The 23,292-nt window shown below is 44.1% G+C and overlaps 1 long non-coding RNA gene across 1 annotated transcript in view; it reads right to left on the minus strand.

Moving 5' to 3' along the window:
- LOC116780071 overlaps window positions 1–23,292 on the minus strand; it is an 84,926-nt gene that overhangs the window by 53,699 nt on the left and 7,935 nt on the right. Inside the window, exon 2 of the long non-coding RNA XR_004354314.1 lies at window positions 7,810–7,814. This is a non-coding gene — a long non-coding RNA (uncharacterized LOC116780071). The remainder of the gene's footprint in view (window positions 1–7,809; window positions 7,815–23,292) is intronic.

Consider the following 23,292-nt stretch of genomic DNA (forward strand, 5'->3'; position numbering starts at 1 on the left):
TTTTCCTGACTTTTTCAGGATTACAAATATAGGTGTGTTCCAGGGACTATTAGATGGAACAATATGTCCTGCTTCTAATTGCTCTTGTACTAATTTCTGTGCCCATTCTAACCACTCTGATTTCAAAGGCCACTGGTCCAACCAAACTGGAGTGTCTGTTTTCCAGGCTAATTTGAGGCACAGCTGTTGCACAGTGGCCTCTGAGAAAAATCCTACTTTGAATCCACTTGCATGATTAGCTGTAAATTCCATTGTTTGAGTATGTCTCTTCCCCATAGAGTACAAGGAAGGGACAGAACATAGGGGTGGAGAGTTCCCCATTGCCCGTCTGGGCCTATAACAGATAACACTGCCTTGCTCTACTGCAGAACCTGCATGCCACCGACTCCTGTAACTGCTGCTCGTGTAATTTCAAACTCCCAATCAGGAGACCAATCTTTAACATCAATGATGAAAACATTTGCCCCAGTGTCCACTAGACCAGTAAAGTACCTGTCTCCTATTTGCAATTTTAACAATGGTTGGCCGTCTGAGATTAAAGTCGGCCAATAAATCTGTGGTGTATTAGTACTTCCAAAGCCTCCTGTTCTCTCTGACGATCTTTGTGCTGCTTCACATAAGGCAATAGCAATAGCTGTGCTATTTTTCCCCTTGTGGTATGTAACATGGGGGACATGGAGTCCACAGCATTATTTTAACTTCACCTTTGTAGTCAGAATCAATGAGTCCAGGAATAACAAAAAGACCACTTTTGCTGGCAGATGAACAAACTTAAATAAGGCTGCACGTACTGTCGGGCAATGGGCCATAAACACCCATACCTGCTACAGCAATGGCATCATCCAGTATGTTTATTCCTGTGGTGAGGGTCAAATCTAGCCCGGCGCTTCCTGAGGTGGCAGGTTGGAGACCGCGTATGCCTTGTTTGTCTGAGGGCTGTGAAATGTAAAGTTCCATGCTCCGTTGTGATTCTCGACAGGTGGGACCCTGTTTTGTTTCGGGGCACTGGACCATGCCCCCTCCTTGGAGTTTCCTGAAAGGGGTTTGCTGTCAGTAGTAAATTTGGACTGTCACTGATTTGCCCAATGAAATCCTTTGTCACATTTTGGACACGAGTGGGAGGGGGGGAATATTGCCCTTTTTTTTCCCCAAGGGGCAGTCTCTTTTAATATATCATTCTTGGTTACACTGATAACAGCGAATAGCAGTGCGGGCTACAACCCTCCGTTCAGCTAATGCAGTTGCAAGCAAGGAAGCTTTAAAGGATTCCATACCAATATGCTGACAAGCTGTAATAAGTTCGGCAACTGACTTAGTCTGATTTCTTAAAGGCACCAGAATTCTTTGACAGTCTGTATTTGCATTGTCGATTGCTAACTGAAAAAGTAAAACTTGTGTTGCTGCGAAATTGCAGTCTGCAATTGATCAATGAACGACACGTAAGAGTCCTGTGGGCCTTGTTTAACAGCTGCAAAAGATGGCTCTGTGTTTTTGGTGTCTGGAACTTTTCTAAGGGCTTTCATGGTCAGATCAGTAGTTTGAGTGAAAACAAGCCATGGCAATGTGATCTGTGTCGTTGCGGTAAGATATTGCCCCTTGCCCATTAGCTCATCATGGCCGATAGCCGTCCCATTCACGACATTGTCCCTAACTTGAGCATTGACCAGTTCGTGATATTCAGCAACCCACACTGTAAACTGTGCAGTAGACAAGATTAAACATAAAAAGCCTTTCCAGTCAGACGGGGTCATAACATAAAAATCTCCCATAACTACAACCAACCCTAGTGTATACAATGACTGCGACCCATATTCTTTGATGGATTTACAAACCTCTTTTACAATTTCACAGGGAAGGCGTTCAAATCGAGGTGGGCGGTGTGGCCTATAAAGTACTGGCATAGCGTTCAAGAGCTCAACAACCCCGCATTTTAAGGTAGCCAATTTACAGTCCTCCAAAATAAAGGAATCCACATTTGCCTCCGGGGGATACACCAGTTGCACTGGCACCATATGTAGCGGCACAGGTAACAGAGGTTCAGGTTGATTATACTGTGCCTGTAAAATTTCCTCTGCTGTCAAAGCAGAAGCCGATAACAGTTTTGCCTGTTCTAGGGGATATAGAGTTGTCTCTTTTTCAGGGGTTGCAGGATCCAGATCAAAGGGCTCATTAGGCTCATCAGTCACTGTCAACTGGTCGTTAAGTATTTGGAGGATTCGTCTGCATATGGCGGGGGACCAGTGGCCTCCGAAATTGTGTCTGTCTGTTCCACAGCTCTTAAAGCCATATACACAGTTTTCCAAGCAACTACAACTTCAGTCGGGATATTTGAAGCTAAGTCAGTCTTTGTTCAAAGCTCCTCACCGACCCTAGCCCATAACACAGTCTCATAAGAACCATGTTTAGGAAACCAGGGACAAGAATCTCTAACCCATACGAGCAATTTGACCACATGGGCCATAGTTCTGCAGCCACTCACCTCTGTCATGATGATGGGTGATGATCCCAACACAGGACTGATCTCGACAAAGGACGATGCATGCAAAATGACTGACCCCGTTCGGCTGCAGCTTCCGTCACGGAGCACTGTGTGCTATGATTCAGCCTCATTCAGGAACCATTTATGGATGGAATGAATATTACACGGACTCCTGACTTGATGGACAGAAATCGCTTTATTCCCCCATGACTCAGGGTTTTTATATCATTCAAGTTTAGCTGGGAGTGGTTAAGCAAATTAAGACAGAACACAGCAGCAAGTCACACATCTATCACTCACTCAGGCGGGCCTTTTCACACAAACAGCACACACACACAGACCTTGGAGTTTCAAGGAACTCCTTTTACACCCACATATGGTAAGAATGCAAACAGGATAGCTGAGCTCATTTCTGGGCAGTAAATCACAGCCCAGAGAAAACAACATGAGGTCATCTTTAGACATTTCTCAGGCCTTTTTCTTGTTCTCATGCTTGGTTTGCTACAGTATGCCACAACTGATATTACCAATCCATTTTTCTCTATCTCTTTGGCAGAAGAATACAGGTCATGGTTTGTTTTCACATGGAGGGATGTCCAATATACCTGGAATCAATTGTCCCAGTGGTGGAAGCACAGTCGGTTTTGGTGCTCAACATGGGGCTCTAACCCATGACCCTGAGATTCAGAGTCCCATGCTCTACTGACTGGGCTAGCTGGGCATGGGCTCCACTGTTAACTGTAGTTGAAGGGACTGTGACCTGTGAATAAATCTACACCAGAGCAGGTACACCTCAAAGGAACTGTGGCCCATGGATGAATCCACACCAGTACAGATACATCCCTAAAAGGGACTATGGCTTGTGGATAAGTCCATACTGGAGGAGGTATACACCTGAAGGGACTGTGGATATGCCCATTCCAGAGCAGGGACAAGGGGTATAGTCCATTGCAATGTTAAACCCTTGTGTGGTTTAAAAACCCAGCAGGAAAATTAAACCCACTCACCTGGTCTTGGCTGCTACCTCTGGGGGTTCATTAATAATTGTACCTAGTCTGTGAGGGAAACAGGGGAGGGTGATTTTTCCCAACCTTTCACCCCCTTCTCCTCCTTCAGGTCTACTACAACAGCTTTTGAGAATCTTGAATTTCCTCTGGATGTTAAGGACAGCATATTCTTGTTGCTATGCCTTCCAGGTCTCCTTTGTATGGTTTACACCATGTTCAGAGTCAGGAGAGAGATTTCTAGGGAGGTCATCCAGAGATCTGCCCCAGGGGTGGATAGCCATGAGTGTCATGGAATGCAGGAGGACATGGGTCAATATTTGGAGGACTTCTCCAATGGTTTGGAAGTTCACCCCTGAGCAACTACAGGACCCTGTTAAAGTGATAAAATAAGTGAAGGAAAAATGCTGTGGCAGTTCCAGAGAGGCACAAAGTTATGCGATGTGCTGGGCCCTGGCTACTATTTATCGGACACTGCTCATCACTAGACAGCATCCTCAGGGGGATGGGAAGGAAAATAGATCAACAAAAACCGTGTCCACTCAAACTTCAGCTGAACCAGAAGGACAACCCAAGCGAGTAGCAGTCGCCCCTATTCAGAAGAAGAAATCCAAGACCAAATCAGTTTGCATAGTGAAGGATGAAGAGGAAGCAGGGCCCTCACAAACAGTGGAAGAGACAGGACCAGAGATAATCACCTGATCCCTATCCCCCAGTGAGCTGTGCAATATATGGAAAGAATTCAGCCAGCAGCCAAGTGAATCCATATTGACCTGGCTACTCTGATGCTGGGATATTAAAGAGGGCCACCAGAAACTTAGAGGGGGGCTTAGACATGAAATTTTCCATGCCCCGCTAGTACAGACCAGACTCTCTGCTATTAGGATCAGGTGCCCCCCAGCTAGGGAGAGAGGGTACGCTCCATGGGGTAACCTGTGATTTTACCTGCATGAACATGAAGCCTGGAGAAGAGGAGGCTCAGGGGAGACCTCATCACTATCTACAACTACCTGAAAGGAAGTTGTAGCCAGGTGGGGGTCGGTCTCTTCTCCCAGGCAACCAGCAGTATTAAGAATTTGACCCAATCTGTAGAGGGTCCAGGTGACTGAAAAGTCTAGGTAACTGAAATTTTAGCTAATAGGAAAGCTATGCTAATTGCTAGAAAATCTGTCTAATGATAAGCTATGCTGATCACTAAATTATAAGTAATAAAGCTCTAAATATAACTACGATCCTGGAGTCAGTTCTTATTCTACCAAGGATCCTTAAAAACACCTGCCTGTCCCCTTAGCATCCAGTGCCAAACCTTAACATCCCTTTTGTGCTCAGATAGTGTTGTCCCTAAAATTCGTCACCCAGTGTGCAGTAAGCTCATCTCACACACAGAGACAAGGTATTTGTTTATTTCATATTTGTATAAAGATGGGTGCTAGGTGGTAAATCTACAAATCAAGTACACTGATTCTCAAAACTTTACACTATATATTTTAGCAAACAAATCACCATTCATTTGCTACAAGTTACATTGTTCTCTTATTAATTAGTATTCTACCTTCTATTGGTTGAATGATTCTCTCACTTCTCATGCTAATTAGTCCATATGCTCAGTCTTTCTCTTCTTTTGAGTTGGTGGTTTTCTTGAGTTGGTGGGCCATGAGTTGGTGGTCGTAATGTCCCCCTTTGGAATTACTTTTTACCCAGTTGGCTCAGGGTGCAGCAGCAGTGCAAGCTGCAGATTGAGGTCTGGGTGGCAGGAGCCCGAGGCAAGAGGCCATGAACTGGTGATGGACACTGAGAGACAGCAGGAAGAACCCACGGTTCAGCAGGAAGACTCCAGACTATCTTGAGCATAGACTGTGCATATAAAAGCCTAGGTTCGTGGGTTCACTACCCTATTCTCATTCTCTGTAACTCTCTGGGCGAATTGTTAACTATTTTTGACCCTTGAGATATCATTTCCCCCTTTGAAGTTTATGTGTGTTACCATTCAGGTAAGGCTCATAAGCTTCATTATGTCTTTTAATAACATTACATAACTTCCAGTGCTTGCACATAAAATTGTTTAACACAGCTCAAAGTGATACACAAAATTGCTATGATAATTAAAACATATATCACACCTTGAAGTAGGCTACAGAGCCAACTTGTTAAGGAGAATCCAAAACCTTGTTGTGGATTCTCCCAAAAGACTGGATTAATTGTAGAGAAAGGTTCATATCACAAATTTGAACACAAAACCAAAGGCAACACAATGATTCAAAGACATCAAACTCAACAGTATGATACTGTTAAGCCAGCATTCCTTTAATACGATGCTGGGGTAGTGTTGAGGATAGCTCCTCCATAAACACTCCACTGAAACAAGGATTTTGCGAGCTTTTATACACTTTAGCAGCTTAAGTCCTTCCTTCACAGTTAATCATTTCATTGTTACAAGACATCAACATCAATCTTTAGTTAAAGATAACCTAGACTTCTTTTACTTAAACAATCTTTTAAATAGTTTCATATTTTATTGTTACAAGACATCAACATCAATCTTTAGCTAAAGATAACTTAAACTTCTACTTAATCTTTGATTTAGCTTTCTAGAGTGTATTTTCATATCTTATTGTTACAGTCATTATCCACCTTTGGTTAAAGATTAGACTTAGACTACTTTCACTTAAACAATTTTCTATTGATTTAGCTCACTAGTGTGTATTGGTCTCTGAAACTAATTCAAACTACAGCTGCATAGGTTGCTGACCTCTTTAATTTTTACTTTTTATTTTTTTAGCAGTATTTAGGTAAGGGTTTCAAAGTTACAAAGTTTAAGCAGTAAGGGTTAAACTATAACACTTTTAAGATTCTTAGGTTATAACTGGGACCATCATGATATAGCCTCTTTCAACAGGAATACCAACCCCTTTGTAACTTCATTTCTAATCTTGAGGAAATCAGTATTTTTACAAACACAAAATAACCCAACAAGTGTTATTATAATTACTCCCAAACAGAAAAATACCAGTCCAATTGGACAGTCTAGTTCAAAGTATACTTCCCAATTATTCCACGTGCAATTTATGGAGTCTGGGTGAGTTTTAATTTTAGGAGTTCCACTTCTTCTGACTTCTACTCTTCATTCGGGACCTTTTTCACATAGGTGTAATGAATCCATGAGTTGATACCATTGACTTTCACTGCTGTATAAGTGGTCAGGTGCACCAAGTAGGGTTCTTTCCACTTCTCCTTTCATCTTTCCAGGTCCAGACATAAACTTCACCTCCAGGCTGGAAATCATGGACTGGCGTGTCTAAAGGCAATGGAGTTTTTTGATTCAAGGATCTGTGCAAGGATAACAAAGTCTGCAACATAGAGAGCAAATATTTTGTTAACATATTTTCCCCATTTATATGCATTTGGTTTGGTTTCGTGTTAAGGTTACATGATATGGTTTCCCATACGTAATTTTAAAAGGACTTACGCCCTGGGGATAATTCTAATTCTCAATAGAGCTATAGGCAGGGCATCTACCCAATTTAGTTGTACTTCCTGACATAGCTTTGCAAGGTTTCTCTTTAGTGTTTGATTCATCCTCTCTACCTTACTGCTAGACTGTGGTCTTCATGGGGTATGCAGATCCCATTTAATCCACAAAAACTTCAAAATTCCTTGTATTATCTCTGCAATAAAACAAGGTCCATTGTCTGATGATATTCCTCTGGAATACCAAATCTAGGAATTATTTCTTTGAGCAATATCCTAACTGCTTCTCTAGCTTTGTTGGTGTTGTGAATGAGTGTTTTAAGGTCGCTTAAGGAATCACTGGTAAAGGTATCGGCAAATACAGGTTTAATATAAAAGCAAAAGCATGACAAAGTTTGTTGGCAAGGTTCATTCTACTACTTACTAGACGGTTAAAGCACACAAGAAAAAAGTAAACTAAAACCTAAAATCAATCCATCTAAAACCTGATATGGTTTGAAACTGGCTCCCTGCCACAAGAAGTCGTCGTCCCCCCCCAAACCTCAGGGAGAAGAGGGGAAAAAACAACCAAGAAAACCGAAACGAGAGAGAGACAGCTAAAGCAATATATAGAAATATATTTACACTTATATTACAGTTATACACAACTGAATTATATATACAATTTCACAAGGAAAAGGGAAATGGAAGGGGGAAGGGAAAAAAGGAACAAAACCAAAATAAAATATATATATAGCCCAAGATCTAGCAACTAAAAGAATTAGCAAAGAATATCTTACTACTCTCCTTGGGACAACAGAGAGTCACGCTGGAGCGACTGCCGGCAACCTCCGCCTCCCAAGGTTGGTAAAGCCTTACCAGGCCTCACTCTCCAACCCGACAGACTCAACAGCAGACTGCACCTCCAAAGCCGCCGGAAGGAAAGAGAGTGAAGGTCTTTCCTCCTTTCTTCTTATACCCCAGCTTAGGTAAAAAATTGTAGGGAATACTGGATAAATCCAGGCACTTCCTTGGTTACAAACTGGTCACCAAGGAAGGCCTAGACCAAACTTCCACAAACCAAAATCAACCCAAAAATTATCCCCACTGGGGGGGAGGGGAGGAAAAAAAAGGATAAGGGTAGGAAAGAGTAAGGATAAGGATAAAAAGGAATATGGACGATCCTCCTGTTGAGTCACAAAGTTCAGAGTAGATCCCCATGCTAAACTGAGCCCAGACTTGACCAACAGTTTATATCTAAAGGCCCAACTGCACTAAACCTTAACAGCACTTAATAGCACTTCATTGATAGGGCATGCACCGTGGGTGTGTGGTCCCCCCGGGGCGGCCCCCGGCCCCCAGAGGGGAGAAAGAAGAGGGGGAGCTTCACTGGCAAGGACTGAGCCCTCGTGGGAGAGAAGAGGGAGAACCTCGGAGCACACAGAGGTTTGGCGGTCCGGTTTGGGGGAGGGGTGGGATGTCGGGTGGGCCATGGGGGTCCTCAGGTTGGTGGGAGGCCGGGAGGGGCAGTCCCGTATGGAGTGTATGGTGTGTCATGGGTGAGCAGTGTGTGGGAAGATATGTGGTAACACGGTGGGGGGAGGATAAGGTCAGGGTGGATAGTGGGTTCGTCTGGGGGGTTGGGGGGTCTCGACCGGGCTGGGGCCTTGGGAAGTACCTGAGCCTGGGGTGGGTGCGGGGGCTGGAACGGTTTGGTTTTGGCTCACCTGTGGCTACTGCCCAGGTTCGGTATGTCTTGGATATATTTACTGCGTCCTGAATGGATGGTCAGGACAAAGGGATGTTCCTGGGTATTTCCCTGAGACTGAGCATAGATGGGTGGCAGAAAAGTAGGGGGGTGAATGGCTTGCCTCAATCCGCTTTAGTGGAAAGAAGCCTGTGTACCCCTTTGCAGTTGTGAGCTATGCTGGCGATGGTACATGCCTTTGGTAGGGTCTCCCATGCCAGAAAGGTCAAAACCGCAGGGTCAGACACAATATATCCATGGGTAGGATGAGCCCGCTAGCCTTCTGGCAGTCATCCTAGGAGAAGGACAACTCTAACTCCAAACCCGAGCAGATGGAGCTGGTTTAGCCCTGTAAGGCCATCCATCAAAGGTCACTCTAATCAAACCTACGTCCTGAGAACCTCGCTGCCACCATCCAAGCTCGCTCGGGCCTGGCAGATGAACCTTAGGATTAAAGGGTGGGCCCAGTTCCACGCATACTGCGTCTCACCTAAAAAATCCACTGCGCAGGCTCAAAGGCTTTACCCACATTCACAAAGCCCTGTAGCGACGGGTGAGGGTCGAAACGGCAGGTGAAAGGTGCACTGGAAGCTGCAGACCCAACCCTGCATGCAGGCAGTTCAGGATATTGGTCATGTGAGACTGACCGGAGATGACAGTCTCTTGGGGTAGCACCCTGAACGACCAAACAGCCTTTTCAAGGACAGCACTGCTTGCTCCACTCAGAGAGGGGCCTAGAAAAGGTGGTTTAACCAAAGCTCATCTCCACATTTCACCTGGTTGGTTAACCGCGGTCAACGGGCATCTTCTACTAATGCGGTCACACAAAGATCAAGAGACAAAGGCATACACCTGCCTCCAAAGGTGTAACCAAACTGACTCTAGCATGCTGGAACATCAGAACCATGCTTGACACTGCGAATAGTGGACGCCCTGAGCATCGTTCTGCCCTAATCGCCCACGAACTATCACATCTCAACACAGACATTGTTGCTCTCAGTGAAGTCCGTCTCCACGAGGAAGGCAGCCTTAGAGAACACGGTGCCGGTTACACACTCTTTTGGTCAGGTAAACCCAGATCTGAAAGGCATCTCTCAGGAGTTGGTTTCATGATCAAAAACTCTATTGTTCCTAAACTCGAAAATCTGCCGACAGGTCATTCTGACCGCATTATCTCCCTACGCCTTCCACTACACAACAAGCAACATGTTGTTCTCTTTAGTATATATGCCCCAACTCTCCAAGTTGACCCTGCCGAAAAAGATAAATTTTACAGTGACCTGCACCGCCTTACCCAGAAGGTTCCTGCAGATGATAAGATCATTATCCTTGGTGATTTCAACGCCAGAGTAGGAAAGAACTTTGAAGCCTGGAAAGGAGTATTAGGCAAGCATGGTGTTGGAAACTGCAATGATAATGGTCGCCTTCTGCTAGACTTCTGTGCGGAGCAACAGTTCACCATCACTAATACTATCTTTCAACAGAAAAATAGTCTGAAGACAACCTGGATGCACCCCAGATCTAAGCATTGGCACCTCACTGATTATGTCTTGGTGGGACAGAGGGATGTCTGCGATGTCCATCACACCCGCGTGATGCCTAGTGCAGAATGCCAAACAGACCATCGACTTGTGCGCTGCAAACTTAACTTCAATCTTAAGTTCAAACCTAAAAGGGGCAGTATCCCAAGGAGGAGATTCCAAGTTAACAATCTCCAATCAGCCACAGTGAGAGACAGATTCCAGGCAAATCTTCAAACTAGGTTCGAAAATCATTCTATAGATTCTATAGATCCCTCTCCTGAAACAATATGGCACCATATTAAAAACAGCATCCTGCAGTCCTCTGAAGAATCCTTAGGATTCTCCTTCAAGAAGAACAAGGACTGGTTTGATGAAAACAATCCAGAGATCCAGGAATTGTTGAGGAAGAAGAGAACTGCTCATCAAGCATACCTTGTACTGCCTTCCTGTCACATAAGAAAAGCAGCCTTTCGTCTTGCATGCAACCAGCTCCAACAGAAACTCCGTGACATCCAGAACAAGTGGTGGATCAATCTAGCTGAAAAAACTCTATGCACAGATACAGGCGATCACAGAGGATTCTATGAGATCTTGAAAACAGCATATGGGTCTACATACCATGTCCAAAGCCCTCTACTCAGCGCAGATGGTCAAACGCTTCTGACAGATAAAACCTCCATTCTGAATCGTTGGTCTGAACACTTTCAGACTCTCTTCAGTACTAGCCGTGTAGTTCAAGACTCTGCAAATTGGTCCATCTCACAACAACCGGTGAAAAATGAATTGGATATTGCCCCCACTTTGGGAGAAACTCTTAAGGCCATACAGCAGGTGAAAATTGGCAAGGCAGGTGGGGTTGATGGAATTCCACCTAAAATCTGGAAACATGGGGACCAAGTACTCCATGCTAAATTCCACGAGTTTGTGGTGCGCTGTTGGGAACTAGGCGAACTACCATCAGACCTTCGTGATGCTGTCATCATCACTTGGTATAAGAAGAAAGAAGTTAAATCAGACTGTTCACATTACCGTGGTATTACTCTGCTCTCCATTGCTGGCAAAATCCTGGCAAGAATACTTTTGAACAGATTAATACCCGCTATAGTAGAAGGAATTCTACCTGAAAGCCAATGTGGTTTCAGAGTCAACAGGAGCACCACAGACATGGTATTTGTTCTCAGACAACTGCAAGAGAAGTGTAGGGAACAGAACAAAGGTCTCAATGTAACCTTTGTCGACCTCACCAAAGTTTTCAATACTGTGAGCAGAAAAGGTCTATGGCAGATTTTGGAACGTTTAGGATGTCCCCCCAAGTTCCTTAAAATGACCATCTCACTTCACGAGGATCAGCGCGGCCAAGTCAGATATGGCGATGCACTTTCTGAACCCTTTCTAATTACCAATGGGGTGAAACAAGGCTGCGTTCTTGCACCAACTCTATTCACAATCTTTTTCAGCATGATGCTCCAAAGGGCCACGGCAGACCTCGATGATCAGGACGGTATCTACATTCGATATCGTACTGATGGAAGCCTATTCAACCTAGGGCGACTGAAGGTCCACACTAAGACCTTAAATCATCTTGTCTGGGAGGTGCTTTATGCTGATGACACTGCCCTTGTCACCCACACAGAAGCAGCTCTGCAGCGTTTAACATCCTGCTTTGCAGACACTGCCAAGCTCTTTGGGCTGGAAGTCAGCTTAAAGAAGACAGAAGTTCTCTATCAACTGGCACCTCAGGAAGTCTTCCTTCATCCCCATATCACCACTGGCGAATCAGAGCTAAAATCAGTCCAGCAGTTTAATTACCTAGGTAGCCTCATCTCCTCGGATGGTAAGATTGATAGAGATAGACAACAGGTTAGCAAAGGCATATAGTGCTTTTGGAAAACTCCATAAAAGAGTATGGCGTAATAAACACTTGAAGGAAAGTACCGAGATCAGTGTTTACAGAGCCATAGTGCTGTCTACTCTTTTATATAGATCCGAATCATGGGTCATCTACCGCCACCACCTGTGTCGCCTGGAATGCTTCCATCAGCGCTGTCTCCGTACGATCCTAAATATCCACTGGTCAGATTATGCAACCAATACATCTGTTCTAGAACAAGCAGCAGTCACAAGTATTGAGACCATGTTGCTGAGAACACAGCTGCGCTGGGCAGGTCACATCTCAAATATGAAGGACCACTGCCTCCCTAAGATCATGCTTTATGGTGAACTTACCATTGGCTGCCGCAAGAGAGGAGACCCAAAAAAAGGTACAAGGACTCCCTGAAACAACATCTCAGCCTTGGTCATATTGATCAACATAACTGGTCTACTCTGGCCTCAAATCGGGAGGCCTGGAGACACACCATCTGTAACGCTGCTGCTTCCTTTGAGAATGCATGCAGGATCACTCTCGAGGAGAAAAGACAACGCAGAAAGAACCGTGTCTTGCACAATATACCACCTGGGGAGTCTTTCTGCTGTGCCTTTTGCAATCAGACATGTCTATCTCGTATTGGCCTTATTAGCCACCAGCGTGCTTGTAACAAATGTGGATAGAGCCTTTCCCAAATCTTTGTTCGTGAAGCCTAGCCATGACTTAATTGATAGTTTAAGTTAAAGAATTTAGCAAAGTATTCATATAGAATTTACTGCAGCACAAGAGTGACTCACAGGCCTAACAAATCTAAAGCACTACAAGATCTAGAACAATATTCTTAGTACATTTGCTATAGCATATTCACACTAGCACACATACAGACCTAAAGGAGTATGTACAAGGTATATACTTGTGAAAAATGCTCCTCAAATTCAGTGAAATACTCACTTTGGACGCCATTGCATCTTCTCAACGGGAGAAGGGTTGAACCTCGAGGAGTTGGGGTATCAGCCCAGGATCTGTTGTCATCGTTGTTCACTGGTTCTCCAAGTACAGCCAACTCGGGAGTTTGCTGGCTCTGAGAGGCCCCACTCAAAGGGAGGTTGCTGGTTGCAGCCCACTGCGGTCCAGGAGAGCTCAAAGGGTCTCATTTTGGATTGCTGTTCATAGGGTCACAAGAGAGTGGGCTTTAGTCATAGTAAATTTCCATCCTGGCTGCAATTTTCTTTGAAAGTTTGATAATGAAAATATTATTCCACTCGAGGTGTTATTCAGGCAAGAAAAATAAGTTTCCAAGGCTATTCATTAAAAACCAGGAGCTTGTCAGCCAGCACTAGTTCCTGGGAACATAAAATGTTTCTGATAAGCTGAAGAGGAGCTTAGTCCAGGTGCTGTTTGTCAAGGCCGAGGCCTAATGAGGATTTCTCAGATCTTAGTGTGGTCTGGGGTGAGGGTGTGTGTGATGTGCACCACCACAGTTGGTACAACACAGAAAAGCTTCAGGCCACCCAGAAAATCTATCAACCAAAACTAGGAGGTACTTATACTGTTTTCACCTTTGTAATTCTGTATAATTTATTTGTTGGTGGTCTTCAGGAGCTTGTTCCCTTCTTACTTCTCTCAAAGGTGGTTTTCTTATTATTTTAGGATTATTTACACAACACAGTTGACATTTTTGTACTATGATATTATTGAGTCTTTGCACATAGGGTCCCATTGCATATCGCTTAATGCTCACAACCATTGCATCAGCTCCCATGAGATTCATCATGAGTCTTTTTCAAGATTTCACTCAACATTGGGGTGGTGATCAATACCTGATTGTACTTAGTTACCCACCATCCTTTGGCTCTTTTGACACATTCTAGTCATTTAGCGAGTTAATCTTTTGCATACTGTGGGGGCTCCCAATCCACCTTTCCTATAGGAATGAGAGCCGTGATTACTTGTCTGGTCTCTGCAGCCTTTTTGGCTGCCTCATCAGCTCTTCTGTTTCCTTTTATTACTTCTGTCTGACCCTTTTGATGGGCTTTACAGTGCATAATGGCATAATGGCTTTTGAACAGCTTGCAGCAAGTCCAGAATTTCTGGCCCATACTTAATAGGAGTTCCTTGTGATGATAAGTCCTCTTTCATTCCAAATAGCCCCATGTGTGTAAACTACACCAAATGTGCATTTGCAGTCAGTATAAATATTTGCTCATTTTCCTGCCAATAGTCCAAGAGTTCTTATGAGAGCTCTTGAGGAATACATCTGGTCCAGGTAGCTGGACTCAAAATCTGCAGATTGAGATGCAGATTGAAATTCAGATTGAGCTCTGGGTGGGAGCTCGAGACAAGAGGCCATGAACTGCCAACCTTTAGGATAACAAAGAGCATGAAGATGGGTGAGGTCAGCCAGGTGAATGGACCCTGAGACACAGCAGGAGTTGGGAAATCCGGACCTTTTGGATAACAATGGAGATGAAGACTGGTGATGCCAGTGAGGTGAATGGACATGGGGACAGAGGAGGAAGAGTGAGTCTTGCGTGCAGGAGAGACTGTGAGGGTATAAAAGCCCAGGAAGTCCTTTGTTGGAGGTCCCTCCTCAGAGGCACCAGCTTGAGCTGTTGCTGTGTTACTGCACCATGAATTAATGGTTTTATGGAACAAGACATCTGAGACTCTGCTATGGGAATCCTGGGGTTTAACCACTAAGGAAACCCGGTCTGACTGTGTGTGAGTGGGATGTGTAGGGAGTCAAGTGGGGCACCCATTGGTTCACTGGAGCCGCCCACCATGAAGGGGCTTTGGTCCCAGCAGTTAAAAACTCTGGCCTTGGGAGTGTGACTGCCAGAGTCTTGTGAATGGTCAGACTAGGAACTTTCCTTAACAGAGCTATCAATTCAGCTTTCTGGGCAGAGGTATTGGAAGGTAATGTTTGAGTTTCTAAATCCTCATGCAAAGTTACCACTGCATATCCAGCTTTTCTTTCTCCATTCATCATGAAGTTGCTTCCACCAGTGAATAATTTGATGTCTGGGTTGTCCAATGGCATGTCTTTCACGTCTGGTTGGCTGGCATAGACCTGTTCTATAGCATGCAAACAATTATGTTTCATCTCTTGTATTTCATTTGCAGGCATCAGGGTAGCAGAGTTCAAGGTTGAGGAGGTTTTCAGTGTTACATCATCTTGCTTGATTAGTACTGCTTGATACTGAGACAATTTACTAGGGGAAATCCAGTGGTGTCCTCTTTGGTCTAAAACAGTGAGGACAGCATGCAGGACAAACACTGTAATAGGTTGCCTCAAGGTCAGTTTGTGGGCTTCCTTGATGAGGAGCACTACTGCTGCTACTGCCCTTAGACAGTCTGGCCATCCTTTGCTTACTTCACCTAACTGTTTCAAGAAGTAAGCCACAGGCCTCTTGGATTCCCCTAATCTTTGAACGAGCACTCCCAATGTTACATGTTGTCACTCATGGGCATATAGTAAAAATGGTTTTGACAGATTTGGGAGACCTAAAGCCAGAGCACTCATTAATTCAGTGTTTATGGAATTGAATCCTTTCTGGCAGTCAGGGGTCCATTCGAGGTTTTCTCCTGGTCCTTTAACGGCCTTGTACAATGGTTTGGTCAATAGGCTAAAGTTTGGTATCAGGATGCGGCGCTTTCACCGCCGCGGCCCGGGTTCGATTCCCGGTCAGAGAAAAAGTCCCCCGGGTAGATGGAGCTCGTTAGCCCTGTAAGGCCATCCATCTAAGAGAAGGTCACTCTATACAAACCTACATCCTGAGGACCTCACTGCCACCGTCCAAGCTTGCTCGGCCCCGGCAGATGAACCTCAGGATTAAAGGGTGGGCTCAGCTCAGCGCACACTGTGTCTCACCTAAAAAATCCACTGCGCAGGCTCGAAGGGTAAAGACCCTTCCCAAATCTTCGTTCGCGAAGACTGGCCATACTATACTGGTATCCATAGCCTATAACAGCTGGCCATTCCCAGGAATCCTCTGAGCTCCTTTTTAGATTTAGGAGGTGCTATTTGACAAATAGCTTCTTTCCGTTCTGCACTCAATGTCCTTGTCCCCTTGATATTTCAAAGCCCAAATAAGTCACAGCCTTTTTCACTAACTGGGCTTTCTTCTGTAAGACTCGATATGAGGCTAATCCCAGGAAATTGAGTAAGCTAATTGTGACCTGCTTGCATTCTGATTCAGTGCCTGCTCTCAATGGTATATGTAAAGTAAGATACATGCAGGTATCCCCCCAAAATGCCAAGGCAGTGGAAAGAATCCAAAAAGATTTATTTCAAAGGCAGGAACACTAAAAACTTACAAAGTAAAATCTGCACCAACTGTGGAAAAACGCTGGGCCTGAAAAAGTTACGTCTCCTGATCTCATCCAGGCTTCTTATCTTCTCTGACCTCCCTCCCCCCAGGCTCACCACCAGCATGGTCTGTAACACTGTGAGGGTTTCTCTCTCCTCAGACCAGAGAGAAACTGCAGCTTTTCTCTGGAATGCAAAAGGAGAAGGGAAAGAAAAACATCCAACTATTATTGAGAAAAGTACTCTTAGGGAGGAAAGACTTCCCTACAGTATATCATCCACATACTCTAGCAAGGTAATATTAGAGTTCTTACCTTGCCATTGTTCCAACTCTTTAGCCATTACATTACCAAACAGGGTTGGGCTGTTCTTAAATCCTTGAGGCAACATGGTCCAACAAAGTTGTGTCTTTCTCCCAGTGGTTGGACTTTCCCACTCAAAGGTAAAGTACTGCATTCTTGGCTCATCCCAGTTTCTTTGAAGCCCATACCAGAGGGATTACAGAATTCAGAATTTCATCGGGGATCTCAGTAGTTTCCTCTTCACTTTCTGTTAATAAGCATAATTACACTTTCCATGCTGTTTCCTGTGGCACATGCAACTGGACAGAGTTGTCAGAGAAGGTTATTTGAGCCTTCAGTTTACATAGCAGGTCTCATCCTAAAAGTGGCAAGGGACATTCTGGCATATATAAAAATTCATGTGTTAAAGTAGTATCTCTGATTGTACATTCCATTGGTTTCAAAAAAAAGGTCTTAATTTTCACTTTCCTGTGACCCCAATGACCAGCATATAAGTTTTACTCAAAGGTTTTTTACAACTGGTTACTATAGAATAAGTTGCCCCATTATCTACTAGAAAATCAGTTGTTTCATCTCCCAGCTTTACTGGAACCAGGGGATCAGCTGGGGATATTTTAATCTTCTCCCCCAGTCCCCTTCATTCAGTTTTGAACATTATTGGATCACCACTCTGACCAGCAAATCTGGTCTGGGATCTATTTTTACGTGGGCATCCACTCTTCCAATGGTCCTTCCTTCTGCAGAGGGCACATTGGTTAAGGCCCAATGGGGCACGCATTTGGGTGTTAAATCTTTGTCTGTGTCCTACGCTATTTCTTTGACCTCTTCTTCTGCCCTTTCCCTATTGGCACTTCCTTGTCCTCTGCCTGCATACCTTGTGGTCGCCACTGTATATAGTGAGGTTTGTATCTTCATCTCTTTTTGTTTTGTTTTCTTTTCTCCTTCATCACTTTCTTTAAAACACTGCTTTCCTGCATCACATCCTGCACAACAACTTTTCACTTTTTTTTCCTTTCACACTTTCTGCCAGAGCATACATTCCATTGGCATTATTCATTAACAGATTGCATTTCCATGTGGCAGTAAATCCGCAGTATATGAGAAAACTGTGGTTTAAACATGTTTCAAAATGGCTTTTTGTAGTCTCTTTGCTAACTCATGCTTTCTTCTTCCCAAGACCCCCCACGACAAGTGTTATCCCATGCAGGAATGTCCTGGGAAGATGTCCTAAGGTGTTCTCATTGGACCTTGTTAACCCTTTCCTGTGATTGGGTGTTCCTGTAAGCCCCTTGAGACTTCTAATTGGTTACTCTGCGAGTCCTTCTAACCCTATAAATGTAACCCCCCCAACAATAAACTCTCTCTTGCCTCCTCTCCACGCTAGTGTGCTGTCTCTGTGCCTGCCATGGAGCCACGTGGGTGGGGGGAGGGGAGAGCACCTCTCCCGTCCAGGCTCAGGACCTGAAGAAACCCCTGGCGCTGGAGTCCCCCCCCCATCCACTTAAGCCATCGGAAATGGTTCCTCAGATGGAAATGGAACTAGAACTGGGCCTCCCCACGCCATGGGGGGAAAGGGATCCAGATTTCCTTGCATTTTCGTCTTAAAGAGATGAACAAATCCACATACACCACCATTTTTCCAACTGTTTGCAAAACATTAGTTGCAAAATAGTGTTATAATTCAATGACCCATTCTCCAGCCACTGTTCCCCAACATCCAAATTATTCATTGGCCACAATTGATTACAGTACATTTTAAGCTTATCTTTTCTTAGGGGATTCCCTTTGAACTTATTCCAATGTTTTAGGATGCATCTGAGAGGAGTGCAAAGGGGTACCTCAGTGGAAGGTGCCACACCCATTTTACACCATAAATATTTTACACCATGAACTCTTTAACCCAAACTTCATGCACTCGACTCTGACCTCTGTCAGCAAAGGTAAGACCCTTATCACGTGTCTACATGGGAAGTTTTGCAATGGGAAGCTCATGCAATGTGCTCTAGGATGACCCTACTTGAGCAGGGAGGTTGGACCAGAGAACCCACTGTGGTCCCTTCCAACCGGACCCATTCTGTGATTCTGTGATCAAGCCCTGCTACTGAAAAAATTACAGCCACAACCTAAATCCCCATTTGGTATCTCTAGCTACACTTACTGCTCCCTCCTTCCTCCTAAATGGGTGCTTTTTGATGGTGTTAACTAATCAGTTTGTGTTACTTGTTTCTTCCAATTCATTAGCTGGTTAAAAAGTAAAAAAAAAAAAAAAAATTATTTTCCATCTATCTAATGCAGAACATACCATTAGACTTACTGGAACCACAAACAGAAAACTTCAAGGATCACCTTTGATCTTGTTACAATATACATCAGCTATATCTCAAATGTTAAAATATTCAGATACAATCTTGTTACAAAGGCTGACAATTTCTACAAGAATTCATTACATGATAAGCTTCTTGTGGATTAACTCTAAACATATCCTAACAGTAAGAAATTATAATTTGATTTGCTTTTAAATCCATTCTGGATCAAAAATTAATGGGAACAATTTGACTCTTTTTTCAATTTATTTTCTTTCTGCAGTAGTGTTGCATCACCAGAACCAGCAGAAGGCTATTAGTTGGTCAATGTTCCTATGTCTAAAAACGCATCAAAAGAAGTATAAATGCTGTGAGGCTGTTGTGCTTATTTCAGATGCATCTGAATCATTATAAAGACAGCTAGAACTGTCTGAGGTAACTTTCCTATAGTTTTCAATTTTTATTTAGTTTTCATGTGATATTATTTATCCTCCCCAATGATAATCTAAGGTTTTAATCACTGTAGAGGAGAGTTAAAATAACACTTTCACATGAAATTAAGGTGAAATTCTAGTTTTGCTTAGGCAGGAATATACTTGCCTCAATGAAACACTGAAATTAACATCTTTCAGATTTTTTTGAAAAAGTATAGATTGTTTTGTAACCATTTATATTCTAGGGACTATAGGGGGAAACCAGAAACAAAATATAGAGACACAGACCTGAAAAAAAGAAATATGGAGGCAATGACAAGAAACATACCTTGCCAGTCACACTAATTGATGGCCTATCAAGAAACCACAGGTACAACTTCCAGGAAGATCAACCTGGAAGCTGTAGAGGGACTTTTTACAAGGGCATGTAGTGATAGGAAGAGGGGCAATGGCTTTAAACTAAGAGGGTAGATTTAGATTAGATATTAGGAAGAAATTCTTTACTGTGAGGGTGGTAAGACACTGAAAAAGGCTGCCCAGAGAAGCTGTGGATGCCCCATCATTGGAATGGATTCAAGGTCCGGTTAGATGGGGCTTTGAGCAACCTGATCTAGTGAAAGATATCCCTGTTCATGTCAGGGGGGTTGGATTAAATGATCTTCAAAGGCCCCTTCCAACCCAAACCATTCTATGATTCTGTGATTCTATGACTTTGCAACTGATTAAATTGTAAACCAGGGGGAATTCCACACCAGAATGTATGTAAAGAAGTATGTATGTAAAGAAGGGGTTGGACTGTACTACGTTTGCAGTTGGGGATGACATGGTTGAGAGCCTCTGGGTAAGGTTTAGGGGAAAAGCTAATAAAGTGGATGTTGTTGTGGGAGTCTACTATAGATCACCCAGTCAGGATGATGACATCGATGTATTATTCTATAAGAAATTAAAGGAAATCTCTAAATCACTTGCCCTTGTCCTTATGGGTGACTTCAGGGTCCCAGATGTTAACTGGGACTATCAGACAACAGACACAAATAGATCCAGGAAATTCCTGAAGCACTTTGAAGATAACTTTTTGATACAGGTACTAAGGAACCAACTAGGAAAGGTGCCCTCATAGACCTGTCGTTTGTAAATAGAGATGGTCTCATGGGTGAAGTGATGATTGGTGGCTGTCTTGGCCACAGTGATCATGAAATGGTTGAGTTGAAAATCTTTGGTGATATGAGAAAAACTGGAAGCAGAGCTGCTACCCTGGATTTTGGGGAAACAGACGTTAGGTTGTTCAAGGAGCTAGTAAGGTCCCCTGGGAATCTGCTTTCAAGGATACTGGAGCCCATAAATGCTGGTCACTTTCTAAGAGACATCTTTTAAGAGCACAGGAGCAGGCAATTCTAGTGTGTCAGAAATCAAGCAATTGGGATAAACGGTTGGCTTGGCTGAACAGGGATCTCCTGGAACTTAGGCAGAAAAAGAAAGTGCGTGGACTTTGGAAGCAAAGTCAGGCTACAAAGGAGGACTACAGAGATGCCGTTCACCACTGTAGGGAAAAAAATTGTATGAAAGCTCAATTGGAGTTGAAGCTGGGCAGTACTGTGCTGAATAACAAAAAACGCTTTTTTACATATGTTAACAAAAGGAGGACTAAAGAAAACATTGGTCTATTACTTGATGAGGTTGGTCACCTTGCCAATACAGATGAAGATAAAACAGAAACAGTTAATACCTTCTTCACCTCTAACACCAATGATGGGCCCTAGGACCCCTGGAGCCCTGGGCTGGAGGGCTATGACTGTGATGCCTTAAGATTTTTAAGATTTGTAGTATATAGATTTTTAATAAAGCTGTATAGTTTCTAACACTTTAAAATAGCAGTTAACAGTTACTAAACCCCCACATTTCTCACACTTTGTGTCAAATTCTCGAAATTCTTCAAATTTTGTTTAACGTTCTTTTCAAGGAAAAAGGTTTTAGCAAGTACATCTTGTTTGGGACATGTACCTAGAAGGACATAATATCACTGTAGTCAAAGCAACCTAGAAGGCCCAGAAACCTTGGAGAAACTCCAAAGGCAGCATGTGATGCTGAAGATGATGATGGTGAAGAAGGAAGGGGTCTTGAGACCTCCGACTTAATTCCAAGAAGGTGTGCCAAGGGGAAGACCTGAGGGAGGTTCTGGGGGCAGACAATTCTGGGTTGGATGTATGCATTAGATATGATAGTTAATTAGTGTTATAAAACTGTAGGAGCCCTATGCTGTATTGTGCACTTATGTATTTAGTGTACCTAAAGCACTTTAATTAAAGACCTGTTCTCTATTTTATCTATACCAATATTGTTGTAGTGGGTTGACCCTGGCCAGATGCCAGGTACCCACTAAAGCCACTCTCTCCCTCTCCCTCTGTAACTGTACAGAGGAGAGAAAAAAAACAGCTAAGGATTCATGAGTTGAAATTATAGCTGGGAGAGGTCACTTACTGATTACCTTCATGGGCAACACAGACTCCAAGCAGGGATATTACTTAAATTTATTACTAACAGAATAAGAGCCAAAGAGTGAGAAATAAAACAGTCTTAAAAACACTTTCCCCCCACCCCTCCTTCCTTCCATGTTCTCCCTCCTCCCCCCCAGCGGTGCAGGGGGACAGGGAATGGGGGTTATGGTCAGTCACTGTTTCTACCACTGCTCAGGGAGAGGAGTCCTTCCCCTGCTCCCGTGGGGTCCCTCCCATGGGAGACAGTCCTTGATGGACCTCTCTGGCGTGAGTCCATCCCTCGGGCAGCAGCTCTTCCCAAACTGCTGTCCCATGGGTCACTTCTCCATGGGGTGCAGTCCTTCACCAATGAGCTGTACCGGCATGGGTCCCCCACAGGGGCCACAAGTCCTACCCAGGAAAAACCTGCTCCAGCATGGGCTTCCCTCTCCACAGGTTGCAGGTCCCTGGCAGGACCCTGCCCCATCCTGGGCCTCCTACGAAGTCACAGCCTCCTTCATGTATCTACCTGCTCCAGCATGGACTCCTCCATGGGCTGTAGGTGGGTCTCTGCACCCCGATGGTCCTCCATGGGCTGCAGGGGGACAGCCTGTTTCACCATGGTCTGCACCACGGGCTGCAGAGGCCTCAGCTCTGGCGCCTGGAGCACCTCCTCCCCCTCCTTCTGCACTGACCTTAGTGTCTACCTTGTTGTTCCCATGTTCTCACTCTGCTCTTCCCTGGCTGGAATTCTTTCTGTGCAACAACCTTCTGTTCTTAAATATGTTATCACAGAGGTGTTACTATTGCTCCTGATTGGCTTGGCCTTGGTCAGAGGCAGGAAGTCCGTCCTGGAGCTGGCTGGTATTGGCTCTGTGGGACAGGGGAAGCTTCTAGCAGCTTCTAACAGAAGCCACCCCTGTAGCCCCCCCCCCCCATACCAAAACCCAGCCACAGAAACCCACTACAATTGTCTAGAAAGTTCTTTTCTTCCATTTTAGGCATCAACTGGGGGAATGCTAAGTTTCCAGTCAACTTTGAACTTGTATGGGATTTGCTGCTGCAAGTCTATGGGGCCCAATGGGATTCATCCCATCTGGGTACTGAAAGTTGGCTGATGTTCTTGCAAGACCTCTCTCAGTTATTTATCAATGGCCTTGGGAAACTGAAGAGGTTTCAATTGACTGGAAGATAGCAAATATTATTCCCATATTCAAGAAGGGCAAGAAAGAAGACCCTGGTAATTATAGGCCTGTCAGTCTTCCTTTGGTTCCTGATAATATGGAGATTATTCTGGGAGTTATTGAAAAACACTTGAAAGTCATCAGTCAAAGCCAACATGGGTTCATGAAGGGAAAGTCATGCCTTACTAACTTAACATCCTTTTATGACAAGGTGCATTG

Source organism: Chiroxiphia lanceolata, chromosome W (genome assembly GCF_009829145.1).
Source record: "Chiroxiphia lanceolata isolate bChiLan1 chromosome W, bChiLan1.pri, whole genome shotgun sequence".
NCBI classification, from domain to species: Eukaryota; Metazoa; Chordata; class Aves; order Passeriformes; family Pipridae; genus Chiroxiphia; species Chiroxiphia lanceolata.